The sequence below is a fragment of the Callithrix jacchus genome, chromosome 15 (genome assembly GCF_049354715.1).
Source record: "Callithrix jacchus isolate 240 chromosome 15, calJac240_pri, whole genome shotgun sequence".
In the NCBI taxonomy this organism is placed as follows: Eukaryota; Metazoa; Chordata; class Mammalia; order Primates; family Cebidae; genus Callithrix; species Callithrix jacchus.
Window position 1 is genome coordinate 38,336,919 of NC_133516.1, and position 18,325 is coordinate 38,355,243.

At 40.4% G+C, this 18,325-nt stretch overlaps 1 protein-coding gene and 1 long non-coding RNA gene across 51 annotated transcripts in view; one reads left to right on the forward strand and one right to left on the reverse strand.

The window, feature by feature from the left end:
• ERC2 (ELKS/RAB6-interacting/CAST family member 2) overlaps positions 1-18,325 on the reverse strand; it is a 973,896-nt gene that overhangs the window by 364,109 nt on the left and 591,462 nt on the right. The window lies entirely within an intron of this gene.
• LOC118147750 (uncharacterized) overlaps positions 1-18,325 on the forward strand; it is a 40,006-nt gene that overhangs the window by 10,481 nt on the left and 11,200 nt on the right. Inside the window, exons 2-3 of the long non-coding RNA XR_004734287.3 lie at positions 8,370-8,487; positions 9,904-10,075. This is a non-coding gene — a long non-coding RNA (uncharacterized LOC118147750). The remainder of the gene's footprint in view (positions 1-8,369; positions 8,488-9,903; positions 10,076-18,325) is intronic.

Consider the following 18,325-nt stretch of genomic DNA (forward strand, 5'->3'; position numbering starts at 1 on the left):
TGGGATTACAGGCGTGAGCCACCACGCCCGGCAAATTCTTTTTATTCACGATTTGAATATTTTTTTGATTATGTGTCCCATATGAAACCATCCTTTTGTCCCTGCTTCTTTACCTCCTCAATTTTGTCCATCATTCAGGTCACAGTCTAAGTTGAAATGAATCTCCCTCCTGAAAGCATCCCTCAACCCCATGCCTCCTTCCCACCTGGAAAACCCCACAACACCCAGGTCTTTGGTCTTTCCTTCCCAGTGCACTTACCACCCTGCATTGTAATTACCAGCTTATCTCACCAACTTCCTTGTTAGAGTGTGAGCTCGACTAGGCAGGGACCATGTCACCAAGGCCAGATGTAGCACCCTCCCATAGAAGGTGCCCAGTAACTATTTGTGGAATGCACAAAGAAAGAATACACAATATCCAAAGGAGATGAGTCTTCAAAACCTGTCACAAGACAAAGAGAAGGAAGAACCAACATTTTCACGCAGAGGTGAGAAGATTTTGCATCAGAGAGTATATTGGTAAGAGGAGAGGACAGGAGAACTGCTCTAAACTTTCAAGGGTTATGAAAAACTGAATATTTCAGTGGCCTCAAAAAGCAAAATGTAAAAGAACCAAAGAACAAGGGGGTGAAATGATAAAGTTTTTATAGTATAAAAAAGAGGACACCTTTTGTCTGGAGTGCAGTGATATGATCTTGGCTCATTCCGCCTCCTGGGTTCAAGCAATTCTCCTGCCTCAGCCTCCCGAGTAGCTGGGATTACAGGCACCCACCACCACACCTGAGCTAATTTTTGTATTTTTTAGTAGAGATGGGGTTTCATCATGTTGGCCAGGCTGGTCTTGAACTCCTGGCCTCAAGTGATCCTCCTTCCTCAGTCTCCCAAAGTGCTGGGATTACAGGCATGAGCTGCCAGGCCCTATAGGGTAGACTTTTCAAGAGACAGAGTTCTCTGAAGAAGAAATGAGTTCTCTCAATGTTAAGTAGATTTACTAAGATTTGCTAAGTAGCAGATTCATGCTAAGTGTTTTACATGTATCAACTCATTCAATCCTCAGAAGAACCCCACAGGGGAGGGAATGTCATTTACATAGTTGGCCAAGGTCACAGAGTCAGTAGAGAAGGTGTAAGACCAAGATTCAAATCCAAGTCATCTGACCTTCTGAAGCCCAGGCACTTACCCTTGTGCTAACGCATCCCTCATCACCCTAGGGGTCAAGCAGATACTAAGAGACTCCTTCCCAGGGGTTAAGGATCCCAGGGAGTTAAGGAACACCACCAGATGAGATTAAAGAGCAGAAACCCTGTTTCCATGACGACATTTAATTGTCAGCACTCAGTCTTGACTGGCTCAAAGCCAACTCTCAACAGAACTGTGAGAGACAAAAAGTCTGTTTGGGTATGGGACTTTGGCCTTCACATTTCTCTCCCCATTTCGGATACCTTCTCTACCTAGCTTCCATTGCAGCCAGGACTAGAATGCTGTTCAAGTTCCTGACCCAGCTGTTACAGCGTTTTGAATCAATCCTCTCTAGAGCAAACAGATTTGAAAGTCAATTCAAGCCCAAGACAAAAATCTGGCTCAATCCAATAATATCCCATGGTTACAAATTGAGGGGTATTGGAATATGGAAGCCACCACACTGACCCCACAAATCACCAAAGCGGTGTCAAGGTTGGATATACAATAGACATTCAAATAATCAAGACTGGAGTGAGCTCCCAGAAAGCTGGGACTGAGCCATAACTGGATCAACATCTAGTACAGTGGGAGGTCCTCAGTTATTGCTCAATAAATGAGAGTTTAATTAATGCTCCAAAGCAAGCAACCATGAAGAAGTGAAATCTTCCCCAATCAAACAGGTGGTTTTTGTGGGTAAGCTGATGTGATGCTGATATGATCCTTAACAAAAACAGTGCAAGAAGTTGAGTGGCTCATGTTCAGACCTCACCAGAGACTCAGGTGTTTAATTTCCTTACAAAGAAAGCTTAATCTCAGTTTCATTCTCTGCAGAAAAGCAACTATTAATCAGAATCCAAGAACCCTTAGGTGGAGACAATGTAACCAATGATCAGTTCAAGTTCACACTCTGAAAGTTGTTTCTTCAAAATCTGGAAGAGGCACCATTCAGCCACAAAGTTGAAAAGAGACAGGATTGAGAAGTATTCCCTTCCATTTATATGCAGAAATGTCAATAATCAGAAAGAGATAACAAAATTCTAACCAAGGTGTAATTACGTCAGCCCTGGGACATTAAGACGTAAGCAAAATCCTCAAAGAATAGAATCAAAAATCAATGAAGGAATGTGTCCATGGTGTAAATCCTTCTGATTTCCCCATATAATACCACCAAATGGTCCATTTTGCTGTTTTACAGAAATACTTTTTTAAAATTAAAATCTAAGCTGTTCATATTTAGGTACCAGAAGGTTTTAACTTTAGGGGGAAAGACTTTCATTAGAATTCTCCTCTACTTTAAAGAGTTTGTAATTTGGCATCAAGATGTTTATCTGAAAAAAAAATGTTTATACTGAAATATTTATGAATGAAATGACATAATGTCTTAGTTTTGCTTCAAAATAATCTAGGGATGAGTGGGGGAAGTGGGAAAGAGAAAGGAAACAGGACTGGCAATGAGCTGAATAATCGCTGAAATTCGATGGAGGTTATGTGAGGGTTCAATTTACTTTTGTATATAATTGACATTTTAAAAATTAACAGTAATTTACCCAAGCCCATTGGGCCAACAGGGAAGAGACAGCATTTCTAGGAATACTCCACTCCATTCCACAGAGGCATCTCCTGCCTTTGGAGGAAGAGAAACCACCATTCACCAACACCAGACTCACGGTCATCCCTCATTTAAAGGCTTGTGTGTTTCTCTCCACATATCTGCATGGATGCCACATTAAAAGGCAGGCTTCCCATGCCTTTTAATCCACTTTCTTAAAAAATAGGATTTACTAGGGAATTGTTGACTAACTAAAATTACTTACAAGCCTGTTCTCCAAATATAAGCATTTGAGAAATTCAGCTTTGCAAATGGACAGTTTACTTGAATTCAATAGAAAAGCCTTCTAAACAAATGAAAGCCTGCAAAGGAAGCTTCACAGCGGTTTGGGAAACAGTTCTCCAGAAATCTGAGAGGCAATGCCCAGACCTGAGAGTAGATTATAAAACATTCTTATTGGAATCAGTTGCATAGAACTGAAAAGGTTTATGTCCCCAAAGAAAAGAAAATGGCTCTGAGTGATGGCTAAGTGTCTAGACTACACCACCAAAGGCTGAATAGTGGAAATTGCTTCTCTCTAAGCTTTCTGAATCTACCTGGTCTGGGTCCATCTGCCTCCAGAGGTGCTAGGCATGGGCTAGTGTTAACACTCTTCTAGTGCCACTAATACAGTGGCCCAAGGTCCATACTTCAGTAAAGAGCTGGGCCATAGGTCCAAGGTGAGAACAGGCTAGGACTAGACCAGCTGTTCTCAAACGGGTGATTTTGCCCTCTGGAAGACTTTGGGTGGTAATGTTTGGAGTCCCCTCCCCTCTCCTTCTTTTCTTTCCTTTTTTTGTTTTTTTTTTTTTTTTTTTTGAGACTGAGTTTCACTCTTGCTGCCCAGGCTGGAGTGCAATGGCATGATCTTGGCTCACTGCAATCTCTGCCTCCCAGGTTCAAGTGATTCTCCTGCCTCAGCCTCCCTAATAGCTGGGATCACAGGTGCCTGCCACCACACCCAGCTAATTTTTTGTATTTTTAGGAGATACAGGGCTTCACTATGTTGGCCAGACTGGTCTCGACCTCCTGACCTCAGGCGATCCACCCGCCTCAACCTCCCAATTACAGAGATTACAGATGTGAGCCACTGCACCTGGCTTTGGAGTCATTTCTAATTGTCCCAACTGGGGGAGGGAGATTGATACTGTCATCTAATGAGCAGAGGCCAGGAATGCTATTAAACATAGGACAGGCCCCCACAGGAAAGAATTATCCAGCTCAATCTCAATAGGGCTGTGCTGAGAAATCCTAGACCAGAGCAACGGTTGCCAAAATAATTCCTTCACAGCTCTCCGACATGGAATGACGAAAGTCCTGAGGGGAGCCAGTGCAGAGCTGACAGAAAGAAGGGGAAAGAGGGTCGTCCTTCTAGGATGCCCACGTTCAAATGTATTCTCCTCACGAAAGCCAGAGGTGGGGTGGTGCCATTGTCAAACACATGGCCAAACCACAGGACAATCCTGAGAGGTTCAAATCGCACCTTTGTCATATGACCTAGGACTAGTTACTTAACCTCTCTGAGCCTTAGTTGCCTGAAATGAAAAACAGAGATGATAACAGTACTTATCTTGGAAGGCTGTTGTGAAGATTAAATGAGTTGATGTATATAAAGATCTTTACACTGCAGCTATTTGTTATGATTTTCAAAACACAACCCAGTCATATCATTTCCATTCAATGGGTTTTTGCTTTTCTTATGATAAACATCAATAATCTGACCAGGGCCCCAAGGTCCTGGGTGGTCTGGCCTCTCCCCACCTCTCCAGCCTCAACGAACCTAGTTTTCCCCATTAATCTCTATATTCCAATCACACAGGCCTCCAATGAGTGAACAGAAGGCAGGTCAGTCCTTCTGCCATAGGGCCTTTGCACAGGCAAACCCCCTCTTATGGAACATGCTGCCTCTGACCCCACCCACCATCTCCACCCCTTCACCTAATGTAGCTTCCGGATATATCTCAGGGTGCCTTCAGGAAGCCTGCAGGGCTCCAGGGACCTCTCCTCTTTCATACACTTACCCAGCTGTCATTCTGCATTCTGATGTCTCATTCTTTGACTGGACATTAGACTGTTAAATAGGTACTCAACAAATAATATTTGCTCATTCTCTTGAGAAATAACTGACTTCCCAGTGTGATTTGTTTTATGAATGAGTCAGCGACTAAACAAATGACTGAATCCATGAGAAGGAGCCCTTAGCTTGCCTGACCTCAGGCTAGTGTGCGGCATTAGAGCAGTTGCTACCAAAAGCTGCAATTGCCTTCAGTTTCATGGAAACCAAAAATGCTCTGAGCTTGCTTCAAAGAATGCTACCCATACCTTGGAGGCGGTTGACTTGGACTCTGGCCAGGGACTCCTAGAATACTCTCTTTGCTTCCATCTCAAGAAACTCAGTCAAACCCACTTTCCCTAGGCTGAAGAATAAGCGTGGGGAAGCTTTTCTTTGTGCATGGAAGGAGGATGAGGCTGTTTTCACTTGACCCAAAACTGAGCCTGGCTCTGGGAACCCCAATCTTTCTAAAGCAGGAGCAATAGCAGTCATTCATGTTGAAGGGTCATTTGAAAACCATTCCTCTTTACGAAACCACAGAATGGTGCTTTTGTTTCAGTGCTTTGACTTTAGTATCAAGCAATCAGCTTCTTTTCCCAGAATTACTTAATATGGGAAATGTAAACATTTTCTAACAACATATTCTAACACTTGTTAGAATGATTTGTTAAATGATTTGTTCAATCATCCTAACAAATGTTATGTATCTGACCGCAGTACGGTAGCCTTCCCCACTGTACTGATCTGAGTCCTGAAGGGAACCTGCAGTACGGTGGCCTTCCCCACTGTACTGATCTGAGTCCTGAAAGGAACAGAGGTCGCCACAGATGGTTCCGATGAGGAGAATTTAATGGAGAGGCTACAGGAGTAGGGGTGGGCAGGGTTAATGAAAGAAGTGAGACACTGAGGCATCCAGGCACTAGCAACACTAAACAGCCATTATCACGCAGCACAATCCCAGTGACACTGGGCACCAATGATGGGCACAGCTGAGAGGGAGCTATAGTCATGGAGAGAAGTGACATGGACCCAAAGCAAGAAGGGAAAAGGGAGAAAATCCTCTAGATTTTTTTCTTTTCCCCCTCTCCAATCTCCTGAAGTGCCTCTTACTGGCCCCAGACTCTCCCCAGAGTCAGAAAGCAAGGGAACCCCAGTGATGCCACCCACAGTGGTCAGCTTCCAGAAAAATGACCAGGAGAGAGGACGCAGAGAATAGCCACTGGGCCTACCCAATCCCACACTGCCTTATAATAAAGCATTAGTTGACAGGAGCCTTGAAAATACATTGAAGGGAACGTTTTCCAAGAAAACTTCCAGAGGCAGAGCCAGGAAGAGAAAGAAGCTCTAAGCTCAGGGCTCAGTGAAGTGAACATACAAACACCAATTTCAAAATAGACTGGAAAGACAGCAATTGAACTGTTATCATAACTGCAAATGTCATCAAGTAAGTGAAGCATCAGGGGTGAGGTCATAACTGTCTCTCAGAGTTGGCCTCAGCTTCCTGCAGGTTTGAATTGAGATCCCAGGGAATTGGCTTAACCAAAAGATCAAGTCAAACACTGCATTTCAATTTTCACAATCTATTGGTTCCCAGATTCCGTGACTGGAAAACAAAAGACTCGTCCCAACTGACTGGCAGCTTGGCTTTGAGCTGTAGTTCTTGATTGCTTTGCTTCTGGGAACTGAGTGGTCCCCATTAACACACCTCATTCCCTAGGCAAAATCGCCAGAGCCATACCCTCCTTTTCTGCCCCCAAACTCACTCACACTTGCATTCTCTCTCTCTCTTGCCCCTGCCTATATGTTTGGTCTTCTTTGGTCTGCCTCCTGCCCCAAAGTCAAAATTAGAATCTAGCAAGACAAGAAAATGAAGAAAGCATTTTGAATCCCTCTGCTTTGCAAGGCACCGAACAGGGATAGGAAATGGCGGGGGAAAGACAAAGAAGAGAGAGAAAGATGGCAAAAAGTGAAGAGAAGAAGAAAGAGAGGAAGAAAAAGAATAAACAGGAGATGGGGTGGAAGAGAAGACAGAGTGGGTAAGAAAGGGGGAAAGGGAAAAGAGGGAGCCAGCAAGAGGCAAAGTATAATTTTCACCAACATTCATTCATTCCTTTGGCAAGCATGTATTGAACGTTTAGGAGGGACCATTTAAAGCCCACCTCCATGCTACTCCTCCCACAAAATCCTCTAAGTCTTCACTGACTTGGATCCTTTTGTAATAGCTCCACCCAATGAGGACACAGATCTTGATGTTTACCCTCTTCATCCTTAGGGTTGAGACTTCACTTGATAATATTTGGACTGGATTTTACCAACACAAAGAAAATATTACAGGGAGCAGAGAAACCCTACAAATCGGGATTTGCCAATACGTGCCCTTCCTGGTTGAGGCAGGCATCTGGCATCCGGGCAGCAGTTTGTTTCCCTTGGATGCCCTCAGGCCCTGCGCTGGCATACATTGTCTACCATACCAGCGTTCTCATTTTTCTTCTATCCTTTCTGTTCTAAATGAACACTGTAAAAAGTGCTTCCTTAGAAAAAGATTTGGCTACCCAGAGGGATGTCGGGAAGAAAGGAACAAATAGAAAGGAGAAACAAAAGCAGAAAGAGAGTAAAGGGGCTGCTATAATTGTGCCTCAATTTATAGGGCCAGCCTAACCCTTGAGGACTGTTTCACACTCTCGATTTATAGTTGGGCAAACTGTGGACCAGAAAGAAACCACAGGTTAAAAATGATGGAATTCTAGAGTTAGACAGGACTGTGTGGTTTACCAAGAAGCCGGCATGGATGGAACAGACCTTTTGGATCCCAGCCAGGGTTCACATCTCATAGGGACCTCCATCCCCTGAGGATCTGGATTTGAGAACTGTCAATCCTACTGGGGAGCTACATAGTGAACTGGTCTTTAATGCCAAGAAAGCAAGCCAGAATCAAGAGGTCAAGGTCATCTACACAGAATTGGAAGTTCCCAGGCCACTACAACCTCTGTGCCTGATCATGATGCTGAATGGGAAAATATGTCCTGTGTGAGTTCCCTGTGAAAATAAGTTAAATCAGAGATGACATCCTACAAAGCTCTTCTCTCTTCCCTAATTTAAGAAACATCAGTCTAAAAAGTGAGGCTAGTTATAGGTTTCTCAACGTCAGTATCACTGGTATTTTGGGCCCAAAAATTCTTTGTTTTTGGGGCCGCCCTGTGTGTCGTGGGATGTTTAGCAGCATCCTGGCCTCTACTTACTGAATGCCGGTGGTACCTCCCCTCCAGTTGGGCTAACCAAAAATGTCTCCAGACCTTGCCAAATGTTCCCCCGAGAGGTAAAATCACCCTCAGTTGAGAACCACGGAGTCAGAGAATCACTGAATATTAATGGAATCATGTGAGTACAGAGGCCTGTTCACAGATGGAGAGACCAGGTCAGGTGTGCATGGGCTCAGCCAACTACAACTAGCAGAGTCAGGCTATGAACTAGAGTGCTCAGGGTTCTGCTTACTCACCAAGTAATTCTTTTTCTTTCTTTCTTTCTTTTTTTTTTTTTTTGAGACAGGATCTTACTCTGTCACCCAGGCAGGAGTGCAGTGGTACAATCACACTTCATTGCAGCCTCAACCTCCCAGGCTTAAGAGATCCTCCCACTTCAGCCTCCTGAGTAGCTGGGACCACGGGTAAGCAACACAACACCTGGCTAATTTTGTATTGCTTGTAGAGACAGGGTTTCGCCATATTGCCCACGCTGGTCTTGAACACCTGAGCTCATGCAGCCCACCAGCCTCAGCCTCCCAAAGTGCTGAGATTACATAAATAATTCTTCCTTCAGGATTTGAAGTGTGATTCCTCTGTACTCTCAGCTTCTTAGTCTTTCTTTGTGTGATATGGCTTCCCTGTTCCTTGCCTCAAAGGGTTAAATCTGGCAATGCCCCCTACAGCATTGTATCAGGTACTTCTCAGAATTCTTCCAACATGTTGTTACTCTTGGATTAGAAGAAGGGGCCTCTGACTTGCCATGTTTTAGGAGGTCGGAAGGCCTGAATATTTCTTTTCCCTTTTTTTAATGGGTGACCTTCCCTAGCCCCCATTCAGCTGCTGTGAGGATAGAGATAACATGAAGTATGGTGCTTGGAATTATTTAAACTCTACGATTCACAAGCATTTAGATTATTTAACTGCTGATTATGATTATTTAAGCAGAAAGACTATCCTTCTCTAGCTCAGAAAATGTTTGTATTTCCATTAAAAACCACCAGGCCAAGGGACTTTTTGACTGACATTTTTCACTATTAAAACTATACATACAGTGCATGTTTTTGGCTAGAAGACAGTGTGTCCCTTATTTTGTTTTAAGATAAGGAAGTCAACTTCAAAGGCCTCCTCCAACTAGTTCCCTTCCTGCCCACTTCCTCCCACCATCTCCCTATCCTGCTGTCCTGCTGTCCCAAAGAAGGGAAGAAGCACCTACCTGCACACTGCTTTCTACTGTTTAATCAAAACTGGTGCCACCATTCCCGCACTTGAAATTCTTATACTGATATCCCAAGTTCTTCACTGGGAGAGAATGCATTCAGTGGTTAAGACCATGGACTATAATGTCAAACAGACTTGGATTTGAGTTCCATATATATAAGCCTCAGTGTCTGCATCCACAGAATGGGGGCAATAATACTCCCCACCTCACAGGAAGTGACAGCACTATGTGGGTGAAGTACTTAGTCCATAGAATCAGCACTTAATAAGCATTCACTGGGAATATTAATCCTGTCACCCAAAGTCTGCACACACTGAATGGTATATATTCCTGGACTAATTTAATTCTCTGAAGACATTTTAATCCAAGATAGTACATTCCTCAAGGCAGTGGAAGGACTCTTTATTCTACCTGACATGCACCTTAACTCACTTTAGTTAATTCTCTGTAATGAGCTATGAAACACATCTCTGCTTGGCTCATATATTTAATAACCTAAGAGTTTTATGAAAAACAGATGCCTAAAAATTTGGAGAAAATTCTATTGTGTCTGTATTAGAGCAGCGTCCTAAACCAACTAGTAATTTTCTTTTTCTTTCTTTTTTTTAACTTTTGGCAGAGTTTCTGCATTCAAATTAAGTTCCTCAAGAAAAGAAACGAAAAAGATCCCGGCATTTCCTAAGTACCATCTATGTGACATTTATTTAATGGAATTACATACAAGAGGGGTTTTGGAGAATGCCTTTGCCTTTCACTTGGGATGAGAATTTCCTCTGCAGCATGCGAAACAGGTGAGAGCATTCCTACTGCTACGGAGTTCCTTTGCACTAAAAGAAAAATCTTCCTCCTCTCAAATTTTGCCTACCAACTCTAGCATAATCATCTGAGGAAGCATGAATCAAGTCCATTTCTCTTCCTACAGTCACTTATTTAACAGTTGAAAGAAGTATCTATTTCTTGGCCTTCTCTGGACCTAATACCCCTCACCAATCAGCTATCCCCAGCATGATGAGATTTTCAGGTATCCCTCCACTTGTTCACTCACTACATGCCTCCTCATGTCCTACCAACTGTGGTACCCAGAAATGAACCCAGATATGCACTAGACACACATGCACACAAGTAAATGTCTGTTAGGAATAGACTAGAGGTGTAATTGCAAAGTTGTTTTTTTACTAAGTGACGTAACACACCAGTTCACCTATTTTTCTTCACACTTTATTCATGTTGTCAGAGATTGCTAATTGCCCCCAATATCCACTGTTTCCTTTCCTTCCTTTTCCTTTCCTTTCTTGGAACTGGATTCCCAGAACGCAGCTAAAGGCTACATTTCCCTGCTTGGTCTTGAAGCTAAGTATGACCATGTGGCTTAAAACCCTGGCCAGTGGGCCCCTTCCCCCATACTTCTTCTCACACCTAGTAGAATATAAGCTCCACCAACAGGAGGATTTTTGTTCACAGAGACCTTTCTGTTCACTATGAACAGGGCTTAGATAAATGTCTATGGCTTAGAACAGTCCTTGTACATAGCAGATGCTCAGCAAATATTGAATAAACTGTTAAATGACTCAGATGTCAAAGGATGGGATGTGTAACTTAAAGGACAGGGAGATTTCTTTCTCTTATCTCCTTTCTGTTGGTTGGAATATGGGTTGGATAGCTGGAGCTGAAGCAAAAGTCTCACACTAAGAGGTGCAAGCAAATGCTAAAAATGGCAAAATGGCAAGAGAAAGGGAATGTGAGACCCTAGTGATTATAAAGCTACTTGTTTGAGCTTCTGGAATGTGGGCTTTTCTGATTCTTATATTTGAAGCTAACTAGAACATTCCTCTATTTTAAAGTTATTTTCTTTATAGTTAAGTTTTACTTACCCACTATAAGTTTTATGCTCAGCACAGATTTTTGTTGTTTAGCTTTGCTTTTGCTATAGACTATAAGCCATCAACTTCAGAGTTAAAAGAAGGAAACAGAAATCAGCAGTAGTGAGCAACTGTGCATTTATGTCACTGCCTGCAGCCAAAACCAAAATCGATTTTGAATGAGCCATTTTTTGTGACATTTATTCCTTCCCTCTCTGCTACCTGTCCTGAATCACTACAGGGAACTCAGAAAGCTGCAATAGGCTTCGTCAGTGTTCTAGACAATTTAAATACCTGTTAGAAACGGGCAGGTGGTAAACAGAAACGGATGACAAACAGGATATTTCCTAGGACACATTACTATAGTATTTAATATTTTTTAAATTGGACACATCAAAGTTTTTCTAAACAAACTACTGGTTAGAGAAAGAATAGTGTTGTAGGAAAAAAAAAAATAAAAAGGAAATTCTTGAATGTAGAAGGCCAAATTGTAAATTGAGGCCAGGATTACTGTATGCTAACTGTAATGGATGTAGCTAACACATCCATTGGCTATATGTATAGCCTTTTGTGGGCTAAAAATCACTTTCTCATGAATGTATAATTTCAGTCAATCCCCATAATATCTCTGTAAGCTAGCACAACCCTCTGGTTTATTGAGTTTATCCATTTTAAGTAACAATTGGCTTCAAAACTCTTCTCCCAGACTCCATTTATCCTGTCCAAATTGCTAGGCACTTAGGATTCCTTTCTAAAGAAATGTGATTTGTCTTTTTTCATGTTGGCATGAAGTAAAAAATAAATTGATTTTATCATTTCTGCACCCTTGCTCTTCTTTGAAGGGTACTTACCTAATGAGTGGCTCTCTCAGAAAGGATCTTAGATCAAAGAGGCCAACAGGATAATGCCCTCGAATTAGCTGCTGCCTTACCTCATTGTAAATGTCCTAAAATAATCCAGTGTATATAAAGACTTGTGAGGCTATCTGGAGAAGATGTCTAAAACCCAACAATACCCAGTAAATTAAGATTAATTGTACTATATCATCAGATGAGTTAAAAACAGAGAGGTCTGCTTAAAATTTTTGTATAAGCATAGGAAATTGCCACAAAGTCTAAAATAAACCTTTCAAAATATGGGACTATTAAGAAGATATCAAAACCCTAATTCAACTTAGCATTTTACACTAAGTGAAAAATATCAATCAAGATGCCTGTCTGCCTATTAAACTACTATGGTAGTTTAAATCATCCAAGCAAATGCGTGCAGAGTTTTAAGTATTATATCTCATGGCCCGCAGTTTCTTTAAGCCACAGATTTCAACTCCACCTTCCATAAGTTAAATAATTAGGCTTTGGTTACTGGAATGTAAGCTTATTAACTGGCATTAATAAAATCAAACATAAAATAATGTTCTTAATATTCTTTTAATAAAATTCATTTTAAATAGGAGTAAATGTAACAAAATTGAATCATTATGAAATGTTTTATCAAGAAGTTTTGGATATATTTTAAGTAAAAGAATAATCTTGGGCCAGGCGTGGTGGCTCATGCCTGTAATCCCAGCACTTTGGGAGGCCAAGGCGGGTGGATCACGAGGTCAAGAGATTGAGACCATCCTGGTCAACATGGTGAAACCCTGTCGCTACTAAAAATACAAAAAATTATCTGGGCACGGTGGCGCGTGCCTGTAATCCCAGCTACACAGGAGGCTGAGGCAGGAGAATTGCCTGAACCCAGGAGGCGGAGGTTGTGGTGAGCCGAGATCATGCCACTGCACTCCAGCCTGGGTAACAAGAGCGAAACTCTGTCTCAAAAAAAAAAAAAAAAAAAAAAAGGCTGTGGTTTGAATATTTGTCCCCTCCCAAATTCCTGTTGAAATTTGATTCCAGGTGGGGCCTAATGGGAGAACTTGGATTGTGGGGTGAATTCCTTGAATAGATTAATGCCCTCCCTTGGGGGTGAATGGTTTCTCACTCTGCTAGTTTCCTGGAAAGAGCTGATTGTTAAAAAGAGCACGGTTCCTTCCCTCATCTCCATCTTGCTTCTTCTCTCCCCATGAGATCTCTCCACATACAGCTTTCTTTTCCCTCTGCCACGAGTGGAGGGAGCCTGAGGCCCTCACCAGAAGCAGATGCTGGCATCAGGCTTCTTGTACAGCCTGCAGAACCATGAGCCAAACAATTTATTAAAATAAATTACTGTTTCAATATTCCTTTATAGCAACACTAAATGAACTAAGCCAGGAATGTTGAGGGAAATAATCCTACATGAAATACAGTTGGCCTTCTGTATACATAGGTTCCATATTTGTGGATTCAGCCAACAACAGATCAGAAATATTTTGGGGGAAAAAATGCATCTGCACTGAACTTGTACAGAGTTTTTTCTCTTGCTATTATTTCCTAAGCAATACAAGTATAACAACTGTTTTTCATAGCATCTACACTGTATTAGGTATAAGTAAGGAGGAGATGATTTTAAATATACAGGAGGATGTGCATAGGTTATATGCAAATACTATGCCATTTTATATCAGGAACTTCAGCATCTGCAGATTTTGGCATCTGAAGGAGGTCCTAGAACCAATCACCCACAGATACCAAGGGATGACTATACATTCAAGGCTCTCCTTTTGAATCAAGCTGGCCTCAGTTCCAAAAAGTGTTCCCAGATTACAGGAAAGTGTACCACACTTTTCATATCCCTCCTTGCCCCAAATAACCAAGAGGGTCCCTCCTTTGGAAATGACTTCCTAAGCAGGATTCCAAACCTCTTTGGTTACATAAGAGACTACTTTATCTAACTGTCTGTTCATTTATTTGCTTATTTATTTGTTCATTCATTTCCTTCACTCATTTTACTAAAATGCAAGCTCAAACAGTACCTAGCATATAGTAGATCATCAGTGAATATTTACACATTTTAATTAATTCATCCTTTCATTTTTCAAACACTTTTTGAGTGCCTACCATGTGATTGATTACCAATATTCAACATGGGAAAATTCCACTGTAAATAAAATAAAATCACATCATGAGAAATATTTATATTGGAAGAATCAGGCAATATTTACTCACTCTAAATCCAGTCTGCATTTAAAACAAGAGAAGCCAAAGAAGAATGGCAGGAGAAAAAGTAGGTCAGTGTGGCACATGTCCCAAAATGATACAACACAAAACAAAACTCTGGGTAAAAATGAAACAGCCTAAGAGTGGATGTAATTATAAAAAGAGAGTACCAGAGATCATTGTGACAATTAAACAGTTCTGCATCTTGATGGGGTGGTGGTAGTTCCACAAATCTACATGTGGGATAGAAGTGCATATAATTAAATACACACATACACACAAATGAATGCATATAAAACTGGAGAAATTGGAATAATAACAATAGATATGTAAAACAGGAGAAATTTGAAGAAGGCTGATAGATAACACCAATATAAATTTCTTCACATGATACTGTACTTTAGTTATGCAATTAGGGAAATGGTTGAAGGCTATGAGAACCCTCTTTGTACTATTTCTTGCGACAGCTTGACAATCCACAGGTATTTACAAATATGTTAATAAAATAAAATTAAATAGCAGAATGCTTATCAAAACACTAGAACTAAGACAGATGCCCAATAATAATGACATAAACCTGTATGACAGTACATTGAGTAATTAAAAATAATACAATCCTATGTTTGCAAGATGGAAGGCTATTCACATTCACAAAGAAGAGGGATTTGTAAAATATGCAAATACAGTCCAACTTTCTTTACAAAATAAGGAGCATTTGCAAAGGCATATACCAAAACGCTATTAGTGTCTCTCTCTCTGCATGTTAGGATCATGAGTAACTTTATTTTTTCATATTGTTTCTCTATACTGCCTCCTTTTTCCCCTTAAAATGAACAATGTCACCTAAAAAATATCTAAACAAATGTCTATCTTTGGAGGGTGTTCAGGTAAATTCTATATAGTTCTGGAACAAAAACCAAGACAAATGGAAAGACATTTCAGTTCAACATAAGGACAAATGAGCTACCTATAAGAGCCATGGAGCATGAACCACTACCTTATGAGCCCATGGCATCCAGTGGGAATGGTGTTCACCAAGGACTGGTGAATTCCTTAAGAGTAATCCTGTGAAATGGAAGACTGGCTTGTACAGGCTGGGAGGTTGGACCCAGCTGCCTTCCAATTCTAAAATTCTGTGCCATTGGGTTTGCAATGAATTCAACAGACACCAACTCTCATTTCAAAAGCCCCTTTTAGGTTTCAAAGTACTTTCACATATACTGGTTTATATTAATTTTAGTTTGTTACTTAAAAAAAACAAAAACAAAAACGTATCCCTACAAGAGTTCCATAGAGTAAGCAAGCAGGTATTATCACCTCCATTTTACTGAAGAGAAAACTCAGGCAACCAGAGAGTGATCTTTAATGTTATGTAGTGAAACAGAAATGATTTATGAGATCACAATTCCTTTCTCTTGAGTCATGGCCCCAACCCTCTTCCCTCTAATACCACACGGCCTCTCCCTTCCCACCAGGGTTTGGAAACTGGGTAGACCTGACCTCAAGATGCCTGTCTAAAGATGATGGGTGCTCGTTGAATAAAAAACCAACAATGCTTGGCACAGATGATAATAATTCACCAACAATAATACCCATCTGGCTGTTCCCATGAACTTAAATGAATTCAATGTCAAGTAACCAGTGTGTCAACTCAGCTTCGACACTGTGATTGATCAAATCAGTGGTGAACTTGAAAAGCCCAAGAGGCTGGTGCCTCTAGTTGCAGATTGCAGTCAATATACTTGCCCTGTACCTAAGCCTTCCCAGAGTCCCAGAGCAGAAGCCCACAAACTGGGCTTCCAGGGCAGTTAAATAGTGAATAGGGTCCATATCGGGCTTAATGAACCAAGGCTTTGTAACTTTCACCAAAGGAATTAACACAGGAATTTTGTATTTATTTTGCAGTGGCAGCAGATTAAGCACTTCAGCAATAATGTGGCAATTCACCAAAAGAGGTCTTAGTTAGGTGCTATCTGAAACCATGAAGTTAAGTTGGAAAACATACACATGGAAAAAGTTTATATGTTTTAGAAAAATAAATCCAAATTTTAGATAAATGATACTCTTCACAAAGTATACTAAACAAAGGACATATTTTCATTGGCTGATAGTGCCATTTGCATACATATATCATTTTCTGTGTGCCAAGCCCTCTTCTGAGAACCCCTCCTCATAAACACCCCCATGCAAGTCATTGCAGGAGGAAACTGGAAGGTTAGTGAGGTTACGGGCATTTCTCTCAAGTCACACAGCCACCAGGTGGAACCAACAGGATTCCAACCCAGGTCTGATGACTCACAAACCAGCACACTTGTCTCTCAAAATGTTGGAAATCTATGCTCCTTTTATAAACAGGAAGTAATTAAAATTTCTTTATAATGGTATAATAAATCACTTCAGGAGATGGAGAATTAACTACTGGAGAACAGCTGGAAAACAAGGAGAAAAACTAGTCTGGACTTGACATATAACACACAGGGAGGCAGAGCAGGGACAGGTGAACAGAAAAGAATACAGGTCAATGAAATCAACAGACCGCTACTGTTCATGCACTAATACTAGTATTGGCTATTGTTATTAATTTTTTTATTCTATACTACATTTATTGTGAAAGAAGATGCAAAAAAATCATGTTAAATTTTCCAAGGGCAAAACTAAGTCATAAGTTGAATTTCAGTATTTTTAACCTCCATTCACAAATCAAATCCAAAATGAAGGTAGAAGTATATGTAATTCCAAATCTTTCTGTATTCTTGTATAAATCATAACATTACATCTTTTTTCTAGTATATAAAGTTTTGTTGGTCAATATCAGCAAGATGGAAACCTCAAATAAAGCATTTTGTGAACTTTGTATATAGACATTATAAAAAGACATAACTTTAGATTCTAACATGAATACGTTCATAAATGGACTTTCCATTTTGAATATTGCTGTTTCTTCAATGATTTAATATTACACTATACTTTTGGTCTTTCTTAGCTGAGTGTTTACATGCATATTGACAGTTATAATTTTTCTGAGTGTCAATTAAATTCATACACATCCTCCACAACTAATTATATAAGTTAATCCTTTAAGCAATAGTAAATATTGGGAAACATCAAGATTTTATGTATGTATGCTATGCTTATAAACATGTTTTCTTTTAATAGGGTTAATAAATTATTGATGGTGATAACACCGTTAATAAATTATTGATGGTGATAACACCACAGATACTTAAAATACTTTTCTTTTTAACTACATAAAATTCAGTCTCCAGCATTCAGTCTAGTCACTCACTCAGCAAACCACTGAGCACCTATCACATGCAAGACACTGCCGTGGGTAACAATCACTGAGCACCTCCCATGTGCCCAGCACTGCTCTCATCAGCATGATGACTGTAGTACTCAAACAGACAAAAGTTCCAGTCTTGATGAATTCACATAAATTCCTCGAGAAAATTAAGCAGCAGAAATGGAGCTTGAGGGAAAAAACTTTGGTTTTGTTGTGGCCAGATGGCCTTAAGCAAATTACTTGCATCTCTCTGAGTATCAGCTCCCTTACCTCTGAACTGAGTATATTAATACTTGTTTTTATTATATCACCTTTTATTAGAAAAAAATGCTAGTTTATATGTGAAAAAAAAAACCTACTTATTCTTTGGTCTTGGAGAAACTGAGGTAGTTGATGAGGAATAAATGTTTTATCCTCATGATTAAATCCTTCGAAATATTTTATTCCATATTTTCCATGATCTAAGCCTTCTGAGTTTAATGCTAACCATGTGTAAGGCTTGCTGGGTCATGATAAGGTCACTTCCATACCTAGCCACCAATTTCAAAGTCTGTGTTACAGGCTTAAGATGCCGTAATTATGTATGTTTCCCCTTATTGTGGAGGAAAGTTATATTTAAATTATAACTTAGTGATTATTTCATTTAAAAACATAGAGATGCTGCTTGACTTGTTCTTTACAGACAGAACTACTACAATTGATTATTATCAAAATCTCTTGGTAATTTTCTTTCCTATGTTCTTCCTATGATACTATTTCATTGTGAGAATGAAATAAGAGTGAAATGTAGGTGGGTGCGTCACAGGACCACAGGAACGACCATTTCCC